Source organism: Diabrotica virgifera, chromosome 5 (genome assembly GCF_917563875.1).
Source record: "Diabrotica virgifera virgifera chromosome 5, PGI_DIABVI_V3a".
NCBI classification, from domain to species: Eukaryota; Metazoa; Arthropoda; class Insecta; order Coleoptera; family Chrysomelidae; genus Diabrotica; species Diabrotica virgifera.
In genome coordinates, this window is record NC_065447.1 from 216,366,515 (window position 1) to 216,385,175 (window position 18,661).

Genomic DNA, 18,661 nt, shown 5'->3' on the forward strand with positions numbered 1-18,661 from the left:
ACCAAGGACAAAGTCTGTTTTTCCTATGGACCAACCTTGCTGCTAATAAGTAATATAATCTGATGACCAACCGACATCGGGAATAACGACGTCAATTATTAGGATACGGTTTGACGTTAAGCTGACGTCGGTCTTAACCTATCTGTAGTATAAGTGCAATTAAGTGGCATACATCAACGACTACTCAACGTCGGGAATTACAACGTATTTTTTAGGATATATGCCAACGTTCAGAGGACGTTGGTGTTTTATCGAGTATGGTAGACGTATTTTTCGGGAAGATGACAACGACAATCCAACGTTGAGAATACCAACGTTAATTATTAGGTTAAGGTTTAACGTTAAGCTGACGTCGGGTATAACCTCTATACTACAATGTAATTTACTGGAAGATATTTAACGACTGCTCAACGTCGGGGATTACAGAGTATTTATTTAGTATCGAAGCCAACGTTCAGGAGACGTCGCGTCGGGTGTTTTCTCAGTAGGTATATGGTAGATTGCTGCGTGTACTTGCGGGAAGGTGAGAACGACAATACAACGTAGGTAATAACAACGTAGTACTTAAGTAAAGTTGTATACGTTAACCTGACGTAAAAGTTTTTTTTATAAGATACCTGTAATTTACTAAAAAACGTCGACGACTATCCAACGTCGTAAAGTAAATTTTCGACAATTGGTTGTTTAGTTTCCAACTACAAAACAACGTAAAAATTTGCTGATTAGGGCCTATCTGACTTGACTCATCTTGACTTATATGACTATAATATGACAGATATTGGTATAATTTGATATATATTATATATATTATAATGTATATACCTATTATACAGGGTGTCCCGAAAAGATTGGTCATAAATTATACCACAGATTCTGGGGTCAAAAATAGGTTGATTGAACCTCACTTACCTATGTACAATAGTGCACACAAAAAAAGTTACAGCCCTTGGAAGTTACAAAATGAAAATCGATTTTTTTTCATATATCGAAAACGCTTAAAAATTTTTTATTGAAAATGGACATGTGGCATTCTTATGGCATCAACACCTTAAAAAAAAAAAGTGAAATTTGTGCACCCCATAAAAAATTTATGGGGGTTTTGTTCCCTTAAACCCCCCAAACTTTTGTGTACGTTCCAATTAAATTATTATTGTGGCACCATTAGTTAAACCCCATGTTTTTAAAACTTTTTTGCCTCTTAGTACTTTTTCGATAAGTCAGTGTTTATCGAGATATTTTGAATATTTGTCGAATACACATATTTGTATATGGTTACACCGTGTCACAAAGAAAATTGTCCAGTGCAAGTACATGTAACAATAATTATTACATGTATTTGCGCTGGCCAATTTTTTGTGTGACACGGTGACAGAAAAATACAGCGTGTTTTATATGTTCGTTCATGGGTATTCTTTCATTTTTCCTACTGTAAGTACGATTCTAGAGACCTGTTAATAATCTGAAAATTTATTTATAATTTACATTTTTAGGTATATTTTGAAAAAGAAGCCACCTCTCGATAAAAGATGACTTATCGAAAAAAGATTAAGAGGAAAAAAGTTTTAAAAACACTGTGTTTAACTAATGGTACCACAATAAGAGTTTAATTGAAACGTACACAAACATTTGGGGGGTTTAAAGGAACAAAACCCCCATAAAATTTGTATGTAAACATATTAAAAAGAAGACGGATCTCGATAAAAACTGGCTTATGGAAAAAATACTAAGAAGCAAAAAAGTTTTAAAAACATTGTGTTTAACTAACGGTACCACAATAATGAATTAATTGGAACGTACACAAAAGTTTGGGGGGGGGGGTTTAAGGGAACAAAACCCCTATAAAATTTTTATGGGGTGGAGAAATTTCACTATAATTTTGTTTTAAGATGTTCCTGCCATAAGAATGATACGTGTCCATTTTCAATAAAAAATCTCTATTAGTTTTCGATATATTGAAAAAAATCGATTTTCATTTTGTAACTTCAAAGGCCTGTAACTTTTTTTATGAGCACATTTGTACTAAGGTAAGTTAGGTCCAATCGAATTATTTTTGTCTCCAGAATGTGTGGAATAATTTATGACCAATCTTTTCGGGACACCCTGTATATATTATATTGGTATAATTTTATGACAGATATTGGTATATATTGCATAACATAACTTTACCTACTTTTTTACACTTGGTTTTTCTATAAACAGTATATTAACAATAACAATTTATTGAATGAAAAACCTATATAAGTAGTTACAAAAATATGTAGTTGTTCTTTGAGAAAAACAATGTCTCAAAATGAAGGGGAAATGCATGGAAAAAAGAAATCAAAAGCTTTTAGACATTCAACATCTTTTTACAGACAAAAGCTCAAATCGTCCACCAGATTAAGGCGTGTTCACGACGACGACCGGTCGTCGGGAGTCTGTCGTCAAGACCAGGTTGTTTGCGCTTACTTTAGGACGTATTAGATATACCAATAGGTAAATTCGAGGTGTGCAAGGTAAAAATAGGTTATACTAAAGGTCGGCAGGGGGTGTCCTTGTCCAAATCAGTTAAAATGTAGTGCAATTTAGGTCGCCAGTCAAATCCGCCATTAATGAAAGATCGCCATGGTTCAGCCATTTTTTGAAATATAATGTTTGGCAATTTTTTTGCTAGATTTTAATGAATATTTGATTTTAATTAACGAGTTTTGTTTATATATAAATCAAGGATAATTTTGTATGGGTCTAGACATAATAATGTTTTTTTAATTACGATGGTTATTTCTATTTTTACCGTTTTGTTTGATTTAACCTGTAAATTTCTGAGGCGCTTTCAGTTTTTAGCAATTTTTATACCTAGTTTAACAGTACACTTCCTTGCGTTTGTAAATTTTCGACCGCATTATGCAATGAGGCAGATGATTAATAAAATAATTATACAAGTCACTTAGGTTATATTCTGAATAGAGTAGGAACCTACTTAAATAAGTATCAACAGGCCGTCATGCATCTTAGTTTCTGATGATTTAATATCCTCCAAGATTATTAACCTATTTGGTAAAAATGAAGTGTGTCGGCCGTACTTCTGTGGTAGAGAATTTTATAGGTACTATTACTTTACAAGACCAAAGTTCTAAAAACTGACGTAATTTGACAATAAAATATCTCGAGCTGAGAAATCGAGAGAGGGACGTCGAGGCAACTCGTATTTCTATTCCCCACTTAGGTGCAAATAGCGGTTTTCTGACCGTCGTCGCAACGTCGCGTATTAACGTTGGGGCATTTAATCCAACGTTAAGACGTCGTAATATTACATCCAATTGCTTCTTGGGGAGTCAACAAAAGAATGGAAATATTGGAAACTGTCAAGACGCGAAAGCTGCAATACCGCAGCAAAATAATCTAAATATCTGTATACATTACGATTTCAGAAAAACCTAACTATATATTTTTTATATTTCCTATTATGACAAATCAAACATTTTTATCATTCTAAAAATATGGTGTTAAACATAATTAAACTTTTTATTATTAAAAAACGGTCTAAAAATAGATAAGTACGGGAATACGGAATATTTATTTACATCATCTTTTTACACACATCAACACTAAATATTTTCAATGAGATCTGTTAAATATTTTAATTAGCACAACTATCTCTGACGCACACCTCTAGTATTATTTGACTTACAGTTAGCAATGTCTACACAAATAAAAATACAATTAAATAGATAATTTAAATATTATTATAAACAAATTTAAGCTGCACATGGTAAAATGCACTAGAAATAAATAAACCAAGACACGCTGAATGTTGAATGTTACGAGGAGCACCCCGAATCATGATTTGCGATTTATAAATTTTGTAAAACATGATTTGGAATTTTGTATATATGTTACAGTTCAAGTTGATTATCCAGTTGGAGTTGACTCCAATTAGTTGGAGTCAACTCTAACGGCTGGTTTCAGTAAAAGTTGATTATAAATATAAAATGAAGATTTATATTCAACATTTACTAGTAAAAGTAGACTCCAACTAGGAAAAGTATACTCTTCCCAATGCCATTTAGTAAAAGTTGATTCTGATTCACACAAACAGCCGATTCTAGAAATTAAATGTTACTGAATATGTTCAAATTAGTCTAGGCTGTATCGTCGCCCCCGTTAGGTAAATTATTCCAGTTGGATTTTTTTGCGCAAACTTACTCAAAAAGAGGTCCTTATAACGAATCCACAGGGTGTCAGATGGTACTGTGGTAGAAAAACAATTTTTTTAAACAAACTCACAAAAAAATTCAATTACGACAACTTTCTTTACATCATTTGGGTCATTCGGAGCAAAAGAGGTCTTTTGTGATTTTTCTGTAAAATTTATTGTTCTCGAGTTATACGCGATTTAAAATTTGCAAAATACGAAAATGACCATTTTCAAGGCTTAATAACTCAGTTAAAAATTATTATTATTATGAAAGTCCGAAAGTCACCAAATAAAATTTTAACGACTCCCCTACAAGATACTGAAGAAATTTTTGTTATTATTTTATTACTAAGCGGTTACATATTTTTAATTATTAATAATGAGCGGTAGGAGCGTATTGACGCAGCTATAAATGTGAGTGCGAGTGAGATGCATCATTGCACCATTTTGACATTTAAAAATTCAAACTTCTGTCAAACCACAAAAGTGTCAAAACTTTTTTGGAATTTATTGCTCACATGTCATTACCATGACAAGGCGAAAGTTCTTCATCTTGTGGTGCTTTCTCCTTTAGTGGAGGTTAGCGACTACACTGGCACATCTGTCTCTGTCCAATGCGGCTCTAAACAAAAATGTTGAATCAAGGCCGGTCCAGTCTCTGATATTTCTAATCCATGAAATCTGGCGCCTACCGGGACCCCGTTTTCCTTCAATCTTACCCTGGATGATCAGTTGCGTGAGGCGGTACTTTTCGTTTCTCATTATGTGTCCCAGGTAGCTAACTTTTCTGACTTTAATGATTTTTAGCAGTTCCCTGTCTGTACCTATTCTCCTCAGAACATATTCGTTGGTGGTGTGGGTTGTCCAAGGTATTTTCAAGTCTCTCCTATAAAGCCAGAGTTCAAAGGCGTCCAACTTGTTCATCAGTGTTGTGTTATGTCCAGGCCTCCGTTCCATACAAAAGTATTGACCACACATAGCAATGCAGAAAACGACATCTAAGGCTGATATTAATGCTACTGTTACAAAATAAGCTTTTCATTTTGATAAACCCCTGTCGGGCTACCTCTATTCTCGCTCTTGACTTCTTGTTTATAATGAAGTTGATTGTTGAACCAGCAACCAAAATATTTGTACTGGCTTACGTATTCAAGCTGTTGGTGTTTCACATATTTATTGGAAGAGGTAAATTTTTGTTCCTTGATATTCTTATAACTTTGGTTTTCGCAGTATTGATCTTCATCCCCATTTTTTCACAACTCTCAGTAACCCTATCCAACAGTATCTGCAGACTATGGTCCGAATCAGTCATTAATACTGTGTCATCTGCATAGCGGATGTTATTTACTCTCTGACCGTTTATCCTGATTCCTTCTGAAGGGTGCGATAAAGAGTTCGCAAATATTACCTCAGAGTAGACGTTAAAAGTATGGGTGATAGCATACAACCCTGTCTAACACCTCGTTGTATTTCAATTGGCCTTGACGTATTACCATTGGTCTTTATGATTGCTGTCTGATTCCAATAAATAGCCTCTATAATTTTAGAATCTCTTTTGTCGACTCCGATGTCGTTTAATGTTTCTATCAAGGTCTTGTGCTTCGCCCTATCGAACGCTTTCTTAAAATCTATGAAACAGATAAAAAGATCTGCTTGCTGATCTTTGTATCTTTGTGACAGAGTTTGAAGACAGAATATTGCTTCTCGTGTCCCCATACCTTTCCTGAAGCCAAATTGTTTTTGACCGGTGACCTCATCACATTTTTTATAATATATTCTGTTCTGTATGATATGCAAGAAAAGCTTCAGAATGTTATTTAATATACTTATAAGGCGAAAGTCCTGGCATAATTTGGCTTTCTTCTTTTTAGGCAGTGGTATGAAGACTGATCCAAGCCATATTTTAGGGATAGTCCCTGTATTGTAAACATTATTAAATAGTCCAAGAAGAAGGTCTAAGTTTTCCCCGTTGATTAACTTCAATAGCTCAGCTGGTATTTCATCTATTCCTACAGATTTGTTGTTTTTTAGTTGACGTAGAGCATATTCTAGTTCGAACTTCAGTATTGGAAGACCTTCGTCGTTTTCGGTATTTAATGTAGGAGGTTCTCTGATGTCATAGAAGAGTTCCTTTATATAGTCTTCCCATATGTTTATTTGTTCTTCAGGGCTTGAAATCAGTTTGCCTTCTGCGTTGATTAGATTATTTGGTCCTTGTGAGTATGTCGTGCCTGTGAATTCCTTGAGTTTCTTATACAGATGGAAGTAATCATGTTTTTATATAAGTTTTCGATTTCTTCATATTGTTCTGTCATCCATTTTTGTTTTGCAATTTTTATTTTTTTTAATGGTTCTATTTAATGCTTTGTACATTGCTTTGTGCTGTTTGCATTTTCTTCTTTCATCCATTAAATCCAATATTTCCTCTGTCATCCATCTTTGCTTCCGTGGTCGCTGTTTTGTGAGCATTTCAGTTGCCGTTGCAAGGGCGTGTCTGATTTCCTCCCGAAGGCGAAAGTTAAGGATGTTTAATTTTATGAAAGTGTGCTAAAAGATAGTGCGAAAAAGTAAAACTCATTTAAAATACATTGTTACTTCAGACACACTTTAAACTCTTCATGTACTGCTATCTATATTTACAATTTTCACACAATAAAACCTTTACATCAGCGGTTCTCAATATTTTTGAGTCATGTACCATCTAAAGTTTCTTTTATTATATTTCTATATTTTTAGATTGTATAATCAAGGCTTACTATGTACTACTATTTTAAGTTTTTGTGTGTTTTGTGTACCTACCACCGCAAATAATGATATGTACCACCAGTGGTACATGTACCACAGATTGAGAACCGCTGCTTTACATAATATGAGATACAGTAGATAAAAATTATTTTTGTGAACTTGGTTAACAAAAATTGGTTAAACAATTTTTCGACCGCGGTACCGCGTGACACCCTGTGTATTTGTTATAAGGATTGTTATACGGATGTAGTTCTTTGGGTAAGTTTGTGCAAAAAATCGAATCAGAATAATTTACCTAACGGGGGCGACGTTACAGATTATACTAATAAGTAGTTGAAACGGTCAAAACAAAGAAACACACACTCATCAAAAATGCACTTGAGATTCTCGTATAATCAACATTTACTGAATCGATCCAGGAAGAGTCAACTCCAACTAGTAAAAGTTGGTTTAAATTTTTAAAATCAACTTTTACTGCTCGTTTTAGTTGGAGTTGACTCCAACTAGTTGGAGTCAACTCTAACTGAGAATCAACTTGAACTGTAACATATACATTGTAAATCATGATTTGGGAGTGCTTCTCGTAATATTCAAATGTCGTTTGTTTAGTTCAAGTGCATCTTTATTGTGATTTTAGTATAAGGTCTTCTGTCTTCTTTAACACCATCAATCCATCTTTTACGCCGTCGTCCTCTACTTCTTCTGCCTCTGAGTTTTTAAGGGTTAATATCTTCTTGTACTCATTATCTGACATCTTAAAAATGTGTTCAGCCCATCTTAGCCTTTGCATCTTAATAAATTTTACAATATCTGGATCTATGTATAGCTGGTATAACTTAAAGTTATATCTTCAACACCATAGAATTTTTTCATTTACGGTGCCACAAACCTTTCTAATGTTTTCATCGAATTCTCTCCAGGATCTTTCCTTAGCGGATAGAATTATCTTAATATAGATTTTAAGTTTAGCCTTATCTGCTTTCCAATCACCTGATTTCATCGCCCTGTTAAAGAGCGGTTTTTTTTAGATCTGACAGCTCCTTATTCCACCAAGTTGCTTTCCAATCGCCTGATTTCATCACCCTATTAAAGAGCCGTTTTTGTCTTATAAGATCAGACAGCTCCTTATTCCACCAAGTTGCTTTCTAATCGCTTCATCATCACATTGTTTGATTTGCTTGTCTAGAAAATGCTTAGAAGAAATGCGTTCAATGTGCTTCCCCGTTTAGGATTTTGTCCTCTTCAGGGTTTGAGGTGAATGTTTAGTGTTGGCAGCAAAAGCAAACAGTCCGAAAAACACACTGGGGCAAGCGCCGTGTCCTGGTGTTCTTGGATCCTGGGTTATGCCGGACGGTGGTGTCCAGAAGGCTAAGAAGTCAACAGAGAAGAAAGTTTGATGGATTGTTGTTGGTTCCATAGACATTTATGTGTACTGTCCGTGCTTTGCTCTCGACCAGTCTCCCTAGAAACCATTGTACAACGACAGGCGAACCTGCGTCCCTCGTCGGCGGTCAGGAGGTGGCATTGAGCGGAGCGTGGACAGTGTGCGTTCGAGTGGAGAAAATAGTTGCGGCTATTTTCTTGGGACGAACAGGTATAATTGTGCAATGAAGTTGGGAAACCGCAAAAAACCAACTTCTCCCTGTTCGGGGTAGGGAAGAGGAAATGTTAGAGGTGGGTACGGTAGGCTAACGGGGTAGCCTCAAGGATGTTTTCGTACTCCACCGGGAGTACGTCAATGCATGTTTGCATTAGAGCGGACGGTACATGAATCTTTTTGCGTTTGGGCTTTCGGTGGAGTACGTGGCCGGAAGATGAACAGGAACATTTGAGAGATTCTTGTGTGTCGGAAGGGGGGCCGTTGATTACTTTGATTGTGAAGTTCCTGTTCAGAGAGTTTATTCTCTCGGTGATTTTGGGGGTGTTCGAGATGTTATGGATTTCGTTTGAGGGATATCGCCAGTGCTCATAGTTACATCTACGCAAGACTCTACGCTCTGTCCTCAGCAACCTCTCTTGTTTTTGTCTTGAGCAAAGAGAGTAGATACATGATTTGTACTCCATGACGGGTCGAATAAAGGTCTTGTAAGTGTGAATGAGAGTCTTCTTGTATGTCTTGCCAATTTTTCCCGAGAGAGCGTTGAGAAGTCTGGCCCTGTTCCTTACCCTATCTAAAGTTGCCTTTAGATCTGCGTCCCAGTTGAGAGTCCTGGTAAACAGTACTCCCAAATAGTTCACAGTCGGGCTAACAACAAGCCTTTCTCCCAACAGACTCAGAGGATATTGGTCGTCTTCATTGCAAATGATTCTATTTGACACAGAAGGGGCGCGAAACACAATTGTTGTTGTTTTGTTCGCGTTCAGCGTGACTCTCCACTTACAACACCATTCGCCGACGCCGTCCAACAGAGCCTGGGCTCTTCTGAAGAGGAGTCTTGGGTTGTATCGAGAGGTAGTTGAGAGCAGAGTCGTGTCGTCTGCATAGAGAAACAGCCGAGTACCTGGGATATTTTGGTTAGTGATGTCGCTGTTGTAGATGATGTACAACAGCGGCGCTAGGACTGAACCCTGGGGAACTCCAGCTTGTGGAGTGAAGGGGGTGGACTTTTGATCGCCTATTTTAACTCTGACAGTACGGTTGTGGAGGTAGGAGTGTACAATTTTGGTAAATTGCAATAGTAGCCCGATGTCCAGAAGTTTCCGAACAAGCCCGTCGTGCCAGACCTGGTCGAAAGCCTTCTGCACATCCAGAAATGTGGCTATGGCGAATGAACCGTCGTTGATGGTTTGAGTAACTTTGGTAGTGAAATCTATTAATGCATGTTTAGTAGATTTACCTGACTGGAATCCATATTGGAATTTTGGTATGATATTGTGGTTTTCGAGAAAGTTATTGAGCCTCTCTTTTAGGATTAGCTCAAGAACTTTACCCAGAGTATTGATTAATGAAATTGGTCTATAGGATTCCACGTCGGTTGGGGGTTTGCCTTTTTTCAAAAGCATGATGGTGTTGGCCACTTTCCAAGGAGTAGGAAAGTGGCTGTTTTTGAGACATGCATTGAATATTTTAGTTAGAAGAGGAATGATACTCTCTGGAAGTTTTTTGAGGCACCTTCGGTTGATGCCATCAGGTCCGGGAGCGCTGTTTTTGCCGATTTGGCAAAAGCTCTCCGTTTCCCTGTCTGTGAGGGGGTCCATGATAGGATCATAGACTGGAATGTAGTGGTTGAGAGTAACATTTACTATGTATTCTGTGTTGAATTTAAATATGCGATCAAAGTTCGGGTTATCTGGCGTTTGAAAATTGTTTTGAAGCGAATTTCTGAATGCTTCGGCTTTCCCTTCTGGGGAATTGACTATGTGATTGTTGACCAACAGATGGGATGGTTGAGATAGTTTTTGTTTTGTTAGGACTTTGAATTTTTGCCAGAATTTTCCTCCGTCTCTGTAGTCCAGTTTTGAGGTAGCATCTTCCCATCGGCGAGCCGTTAGGACAGATATCTCCCTCTTTATCCTGGCACAGATCCGGTTGTACTCTGTTTTGATTAGTGGGTTTCTGTTGGCCTTGTATTGACGTAGAAGACGTCGTTTTTGTTGGATTTTGGCAATGATGTATTGTGGAAGTGCCGGTGATGTATAGGTTAGTTGTTTGAGTGGAATTGCGTGCGTGATCGCCTCAGTGATGAGGTTCTCGATATCGGTTGCACTGGTGTCGATACTATCATTAGTATCGAGTTCGCCTAACATAGGGAGATTTTGTGTGATGAAGTTTTGGAATTCAGTCCAGTTAGCGTGACGATAGTCTCTTATAGATCTTGGAGGGTTTGGTTGTTTTGGAATGAGTATGTCGGTGTCGACAAGAAGAGGTACGTGGTCTGACGTTATTGAATCGCCTATGTGGCATCTATCCCCGAACCGATCCAGAATGTTACTAGTAACTAGGATGTGGTCGACAATAGAGGCCCCATTGGCGTTCAAAAACGTGAATTCAGTGTTGGTGATTCTTGAAATGGGAAGGTCTAGTAGATAATCCGTGAGGCGGATGCCTTCTGGGTTTTGACGGTGATCACCAAACTGTGTGTGTCTACAATTTAGATCGCCCATCAACACAGCCTTGCCGAGCCTCGAAAAGTACTCTAGCAAATGCCTGTTGAGTGGTTGATCCGGGTGTTTGTAGTAAGAGACTGTCGTGAGGGTTTCGTTATTGGGGATATGCACGTCAATTGCCAGGAAGTCCACATCAGGGGGACGAAAATTTTGTGGGAATGTGTGTGTGTTGTGCGGTATTCCGTGTTTCACGAGAATACCATTCCCACGTGAAACCTGACAGCGGCTTCGATGGATGATCGAATATCCTGCGAAGTGTGGATCGTTTTTCGACAGAGTATCTGTGAGTGCGAGGATCTGGATGTTATGCTTCGACAGGATATTCTTGATGAGGGGTCTCTTTTTGGAGAGACCCTGACAGTTGACTGTGCCTAGGGTGAAATCCATAAAGGGAGGGTGTTTAGTGGTTGGAGCGGAATGTCACCGTGACATTGCTCCCGTACCCGTGGACCACTGTCGAGTGGTCGTAGACTTGGCTAATCAGATTAGCCGTGATTGCAGCGATATGTTCACGAAGTTCGGGCAACAAGTTAAGCAACAGAGCAGTCTGAATAGACAAGATGTTCTTTGTTTCTGTAGGGAGTTCGAAAGGGGGGAATGATCTTTCGATCGTAAGTGGCTGTATTTCATGTTGGGCGGAGGGGATGGTGTGTCTTTGTGGACACTTGTTGGAGTATGGGGGGTGGTCACCGCCGCAATTCGGGCATTTGGGTTCCTGCTGTTTGGTGCAGGCGCTGGATTTGTGGTTGCCGCCGCAGTGGGGGCAGACGAATGCTTTTTGAGGGCATTCGTCGATGGAGTGTCCGTTAATGCAGCATTTGCTGCAATATTTTGGGGTGGGGATTGTAGGGTCGGAGCCATGAGGAAGTTCGGCATTATAGACTTCACCATCTAGAGTTATGCCTCGGCTCAATGCTGACGTGAATTTCTCCAAGGATTTGGTCACCACCTTGATCACTTTGGAGTCCTTGCCTGTTTTGTAAGCTTTGACTCTCCACAGTCTTTCGACCGGGAATTGCTGTTCTGTGAGCAAGTCGGTGACCTCCTGCTCGGAGTAATCCACGTCGATTCCAGTAATGCAGAGGAGGTAGGTGGGCTCTTTTGTGGAAGTGTTAGCATTTCTGCTACGGTTGTGATCCGTAACCATGGTTTGGCCAGTTGCTGTGTGGATAGCTTTTTCTATATCCCCTGCATTTATCGGATTGAAAAGTCGAAGATGTGCGATTCCATGTGAGAGTACTTTGCAAGAATGAATTTTGTTGGACAAGAGAGTGGTGGCATTTATTTGCCGAAAGAAGGTGCGTTTGTTACAAAGATCTTTTGGGAGATCCTTGATTAGATATTCGGACAGTGTAGGATCGTTTATGGCGTTAATGACGTTTTGGTTTCTGGCTTGGGTTTTGGGGCGTGGATTGGCTGCGGCATTGGCGTAAGACATTTGTCTTAGTTGTCTTCTTTGGAAGACGAAATCGTTGGGTTCAGGATTGTTTGAAGTGCTGATGGATGCTTGTTGTTGAGAAGAGGGTTGTTGTTGCGAATGTTGGGGTGCTTGTTTTGACGGTTGGGTTGGGATTTTTGGTATAGCACCATGTATATTCCGAGCGCTCTGACGCTGAGGACCAGCCTGTGCTGGTGTTCTTAGAGGCGGAAAATCGTTTGCATATCGCTGCAGAAGGGGGTTGGAGGCGTCGTCCCGCTCGATGCGGAGGTAGGCCTCGCAATACTTATCGCGGACGATTTGCATCTCCGCGCTAAGCGTCTCGAGGTCCAGCTCCGCCGTGAGACGGTTGTAGCCTCTGGATGGGGGTACAGTGCCTTCCTGTTGCAAGGAAGAAAACTGGTTGGCTGTAGTGGTGGCTGTAGTGGTGGTGGTGGTGGTGGCAACGCTTGTCGAGGTCGTCGTCCGAGGACGAAGCGACCGGGTGGAGCTGACGGACCTTACAGATGAAGGCATGACAAATGGGGGAAGATGCAAGTCTAGCGATCGGAGGGCACCTCAGCCTCAAGGTGTTCTGGGGGGTAAACCCCAGGGATAAAGGTGGCTTGTCCACCCCTCCGTGCTTTTCCGGCGTTAGACAGTGACTATAACTACCTGATGGGTGCAGTTTACCCTGCTGCTGGTGGGTCCCTCGTTGAAAGCCTTTTTCGCAGTTAGTTTGGCAATCGCTTGATTTCATGGCCCTATTATGGTGCTGTACCCGGTAGTCAAATTCCTTCCTGATGAAAAGACAGTGCCAAGTCCGGGAAAACTCCCGACGCACGAGAAGATTTATTTTATGAACTTTAATTTTGTTTACTCTTTTATAATCTTACATAGTGCGCTATACTAAAATCACAATAAAGATGCACTAGAAAACGAAGACACGTTGAATGTTACACGGAGCACTCCCAAATCATGATTTATAATGTATGTATTTGCATTGTAAATCCCAAATCATGATTTACATAGTTTATACACTCACCGGCACAAAATTCCGCTACCAAAAATTTTTGATTAAGTTTGACAATTTATAACTTTATTATTTTTGCTCCGATTTTCAAGATTCTTGCACCAGTTTGTAGGTACATGAATTGATATCGTGTGATATTATTCCGGTAACACAAAAATTTTGGTTGCACGGCATTATACAGGGGTGAATGGAAGCGTTGTATTTTCTCCTAACTTAAAAAAATTCTGTGGAGAAATAGTCTGGGCTGATTATCGGAGAATAGGCCATTTTTGGGAAAAGTTATTTACCAGCAATTTTATTTCTGGAATCGAATCTTATTATTGTATGTATTAATAATATAGGTATGCAAAGTCCGCAGATAGTGTGCTACTTTTTTATTAACAAAATGGCGCCCGAAAATCGTGTTTTTTTTCAATTTTTTCTCAATAACTCCAAAGATTTTAACTTTACACCAAAAACATTCAAATAAAAATTCACCGCAATGAAATTCTGCATAGAGACGTGTTTTTTTCGATTTACTTTGACGAAAACCTTCTCAGGAAAAAGCGGGTTTTTCCAACAAAATCTTTAATTTTCAACTAAACTTTTAGATAAGTAATTGTTAATCAATAATTAAATAACTTGGTAATGTAAAAGCCCTTTTCGTATAGATTATAATTACAGAAGCCGATGGAAGTTGAATGAACAGTTTAGCAACAATTGAATTGTTAATTAAAAATTTACGGTCGCTATAATTACGTTAATAATTATGATGCATAAGAATAACTATGATTTTTTCATAAAAAGACATCATACCTATCTAATGTACCTTACAGAATTGAAATTGGACTGTTTAAGCGGCCTCAGGAATATTTTAAAATTATAAACAATTTTTTGGCTTATAAACAAATCTCGGGAAATATTAAACTAAATTAAATTGTGAAAACGGTATTCGAAAAACAGCGGCAGGACGCTTCTTTTAAAAGAAAAAACGTTTAATTATGATAAACAGTTCCTGAGATACAACCGGTGAAAGTTGACCGGAATTTACGGCAAAGATATAAATAATAGGATCATAATTTTTAAACCATCACCTTTTTATTTTTGTCCTCTTTCTCCACACCAATTTTCATATCCTTAAAGTACTTATAACATATATTATTATAATAAAAACTATCGATAATACGTGTGAAAATTGCCAAAAATAGCAAGATTCCAATCAAAAATTAGGTTGGAGAAAATGTAACCCTCTAAGTTCAAAATCGGTATACGTTAAAAAAATGCATTTTCTCGGCTTTCCATGGAGCAATTTCCTTCATTCTTTTTTTGTTCCCAAGTAACTCGAGTAGAGCCATCGAACTACCGCATTATTAAATGTCAAACTTGCTTTTGTTTTGTTATAATAAATTTATTTATTTATTATAACACAAAATTTTAATTTGTTTAAATAAAAATTGTTTAAATAATGATACAGCTTTCAAATGAGAATAGTTATGTTTTTAACTTTAAAAAGTACACCTGTAGTAAGTTTATCTAAAAAAAAAGCCTACAACTGGAAAGAATATGTAGTTTTCTGTTCTTATAAATAAATTAATCTATTATAACAAAACAAAAGCAAGTTTGACATTTAATAATGCATTAGTTCGATGGCTCTACTCGAGTTATTAGGGAATAAAAAAAGAATGAAGGAAATTGCTCCATGGGAAGCCGAGAAAATGCATTTTTTAACGTATACCGATTTTGAACTTTGAGGGTTACATTTTCTACAATCTAATTTTTGATTGGAATTTTGCTATTTTTGGCAATTTTCACGCGTATTATCGATAGTTTTTATTATAATAATATATGTTATGAGCATTTTAAAGATATGAAAATTGGTGGGGAGAAAGAGGACAAAAATAAAAAGGTGATGGTTTAAAAATTATGATCCTATTGTTTATATCTTTGCCGTAAATTCCGGTCAACTTTTACCGGTTGTTTCTCTGGAACCACTCATCATAATTAAACGTTTTTTCTTTTAAAAGAAGCGTCCTGTCACTCTTTTTCGAATACCGTTTTCATAATTTAATTTAGTTTAATAGTTCCCGAGATATTCTATTTGTTTATAATCCAAAAAATTGTTTATAATTTTAAAATATTCCTGAGGCCACTTGAATACTCCAATTTCAATTATGTAAAGTACATTAGATAGGTATAGTGTCGTTTTATGAAAAAATCATAGTTATTCTTATGCATCATAATTATTGTCGTTATTATAGCGACCGTAAATTTTTAATTAACAATTCAATTTTCCTTCTAAACTGTTTATTCAATTTCCATCGGCTTCTGGAATTGTAATCTATACGAAAAGGGCTTTTACATTACCAAGTTATTTAATTATTGATTAACAATTACTTATCTAAAATTTTAGATGAAAATTAAAGATTTTGTTGGAAAAACCCGCTTTTTCCGAGGAAAGTTTTCTTTGAAGTGAATCGGGAAAAACACGTCTCTATGCAGAATTTAATTGCGGTGAATTTTTATTTGGGTGTTTTTGGTGTAGAGTTAAAATCTTTGGAGTTATAGAGCAAAAATTGAAAAAAACACGATTTTCGTGCGCCATTTTGTTTATAAAAAAAGTAGCACACTATCTGCGGACTTTGCATACCTATATTATTAATACATACAATATTAAGATTCGATTCCAGCAATAAAATTGCTGGTAAATAACTTTTCCTTGTATTTTGCTAATTAGCCCAGAGTAAAATGGAAGAGCTGGTTTTTGTTTCATAGTCCTGTCATATTATCCCGAAGGCATCACTAAAATTTTTGTTTTTTGAATTATCCTAATATCTCTTTTCTTGTGAGAGCTGTACCATTTTTTGTAAACAAAAACACTGATAGACTCATAAAATAGAGGTTGGATTGATAAGATTAGAATGGCCCGCATGCAGCCCAGATCTCAATGCTACTGAGAATTTATAGGATGACTTAAAAAATAGCTATTCGCCGTCATCCTAGGCCTCCAGAAAATTTGCTACAGTTATGGCCTTGGTAGAGGAATATCGGGCTATTCCCCAGGAAAGGATATCAAATGTTTATTCGATGCCAAACAGATTGCGAGCAGTCGTTGCTGCAAGAGGTGGACAACCAGCTATTGAATTGTTTTAATTTTTAATTAAACAAACCTTCAAAGCAGTGTTTTTATTTACAGCTCTTACAAGAAAAGAGATATTCGGATAATTCAAAAACCAAAACCTTATTGATACTTCCAGGATAATATAAAAGGAGTATCAATCAAAATCAGCCATCCAATTTTCCCACAGAGTTTTTTAAAGTTAGTATAAAATCTCACAATAAAACACTGAAAAACGTTTGTTTTTCTATACTTCCACAAAATTTATTACAACTATGTTATTACTACAGCTGTTTCGGCAAAGTGCCTTTCTCAAGTGATATATTTTACAATTTGTTTGCCTTTTTAAGTCTTTAACTGAAGAGGTTGAGGAGTGGGGAGCTGTTTGTCTCGAGTTGGTCATTCAGAATTATATCTGTATTTTTCAATTTATTAATTTCCATTGATTCTAAAAGTGATAGCTTAAGGCCTTTATTTTGAATATGTAGAATTTGAAACTCTTCATTGAAAGAATGATTATGATCTAGAAGGTGAAGTGCGTATGTAGAAGTGTCTGTTTTTCTATTGTTGAAAGCCCTTTTGTGTTCTGCTATCCGTTTGTCAAAAGTTCTGCCAGTTTGACCGATGTAAGTTTTCGGACAGTCACCACAAGTTAGTTTGTACACACCACTCTGTAGTTGCTTTCTCTTTCGGCTTTTATTGTTTTTAATATGTTTGCTTAAGTTGTTGTTAGTTCTGAAAGCTGGTGTTATTTCTTTCTTTTTTATGTATCTGGCTATTTTTGTTGTTATTTTGCCAGTATATGTGAGAGAGCAGAAGGTACTGGGTTCTTTCTGTGGTGGTGGATACACTAATTTCAAGGCTTTCTTATGGAGTTTTTGGTTTAAAATGTTGTTAACTGTTTGTTCGTTATAGCCATTGTTTACTGCTATTTGTCTAATGATATTTAGTTCTATCTCGAAGTTATTTTTTGTCATAGGAATTTCTGTCAGTCTATGTATCATGCTATGGTAGGCTGCTAATTTGTGTTGTGTAGGATGGGACGATGAATTGTGTATACACAACACAAATTAGCAGCCTACCCTAGCATGATACATAGACTGACAGAAATTCCTATGACAAAAAATAACTTCGAGATAGAACTAAATATCATTAGACAAATAGCAGTAAACAATGGCTATAACGAACAAACAGTTAACAACATTTTAAACCAAAAACTCCATAAGAAAGCCTTGAAATTAGTGTATCCACCACCATAGAAAGAACCCAGTATCTTCTGCTCTCTCACATATACTGGCAAAATAACAACAAAAATAGCCAGATACATAAAAAAGAAAGGAATAACACCAGCTTTCAGAACTAACAACAACTTAAGCAGACATATTAAAAACAATAAAAGCCGAAAGAGAAAGCAACTACAGAGTGGTGTGTACAAACTAACTTGTGGTGACTGTCCGAAAACTTACATCGGTCAAACTGGCAGAACTTTTGACAAACGGATAGCAGAACACAAAAGGGCTTTCAACAATAGAAAAACAGACACTTCTTCATACGCACTTCACCTTCTAGATCATAATCATTCTTTCAATGAAGAGTTTCAAATTCTACATATTCAAAATAAAGGCCTTAAGCTATCACTTTTAGAATCAATGGAAATTAATAAATTGAAAAATACAGATACCTATAATTCTGAATGACCAACTCGAGACAAACAGCTCCCCACTCCTCAACCTCTTCAGTTAAAGACTTAAAAAGGCAAACACATTGTAAAATATATCACTTGAGAAAGGCACTTTGCCGAAACAGCTGTAGTAATAACATAGTTGTAATAAATTTTGTGGAAGTATAGAAAAACAAACGTTTTTCAGTGTTTTATTGTGAGATAAAATGAACTTCCATCAAGTAACGGTCGAATCCATCAATTAGTATAAAATACAACGCTTCCATTCACCCCCCGCATAACGCCATCTAAGCAAAAAAATTTTTGTTATCGGAATAATAACAAACGACACGAAAACATGTACCTTCAAACTGATGCAAGAATCTTGAAAATCGGAGTACAAATAATAAAGTTATAGATTGTCAAAC

The 18,661-nt window shown here is 37.0% G+C and overlaps 1 long non-coding RNA gene across 1 annotated transcript; it reads right to left on the reverse strand.

Moving 5' to 3' along the window:
- Positions 1-16,811: 16,811 nt before the first annotated feature.
- On the reverse strand, positions 16,812-18,254 carry LOC126884621 (uncharacterized). Its single transcript, XR_007698113.1, has 2 exons — positions 18,182-18,254; positions 16,812-17,529 (listed from the first exon to the last, which is right to left on the reverse strand). It is a non-coding gene; the product is annotated as an uncharacterized LOC126884621 (long non-coding RNA).
- Between the last annotated feature and the right edge of the window lie 407 nt (positions 18,255-18,661).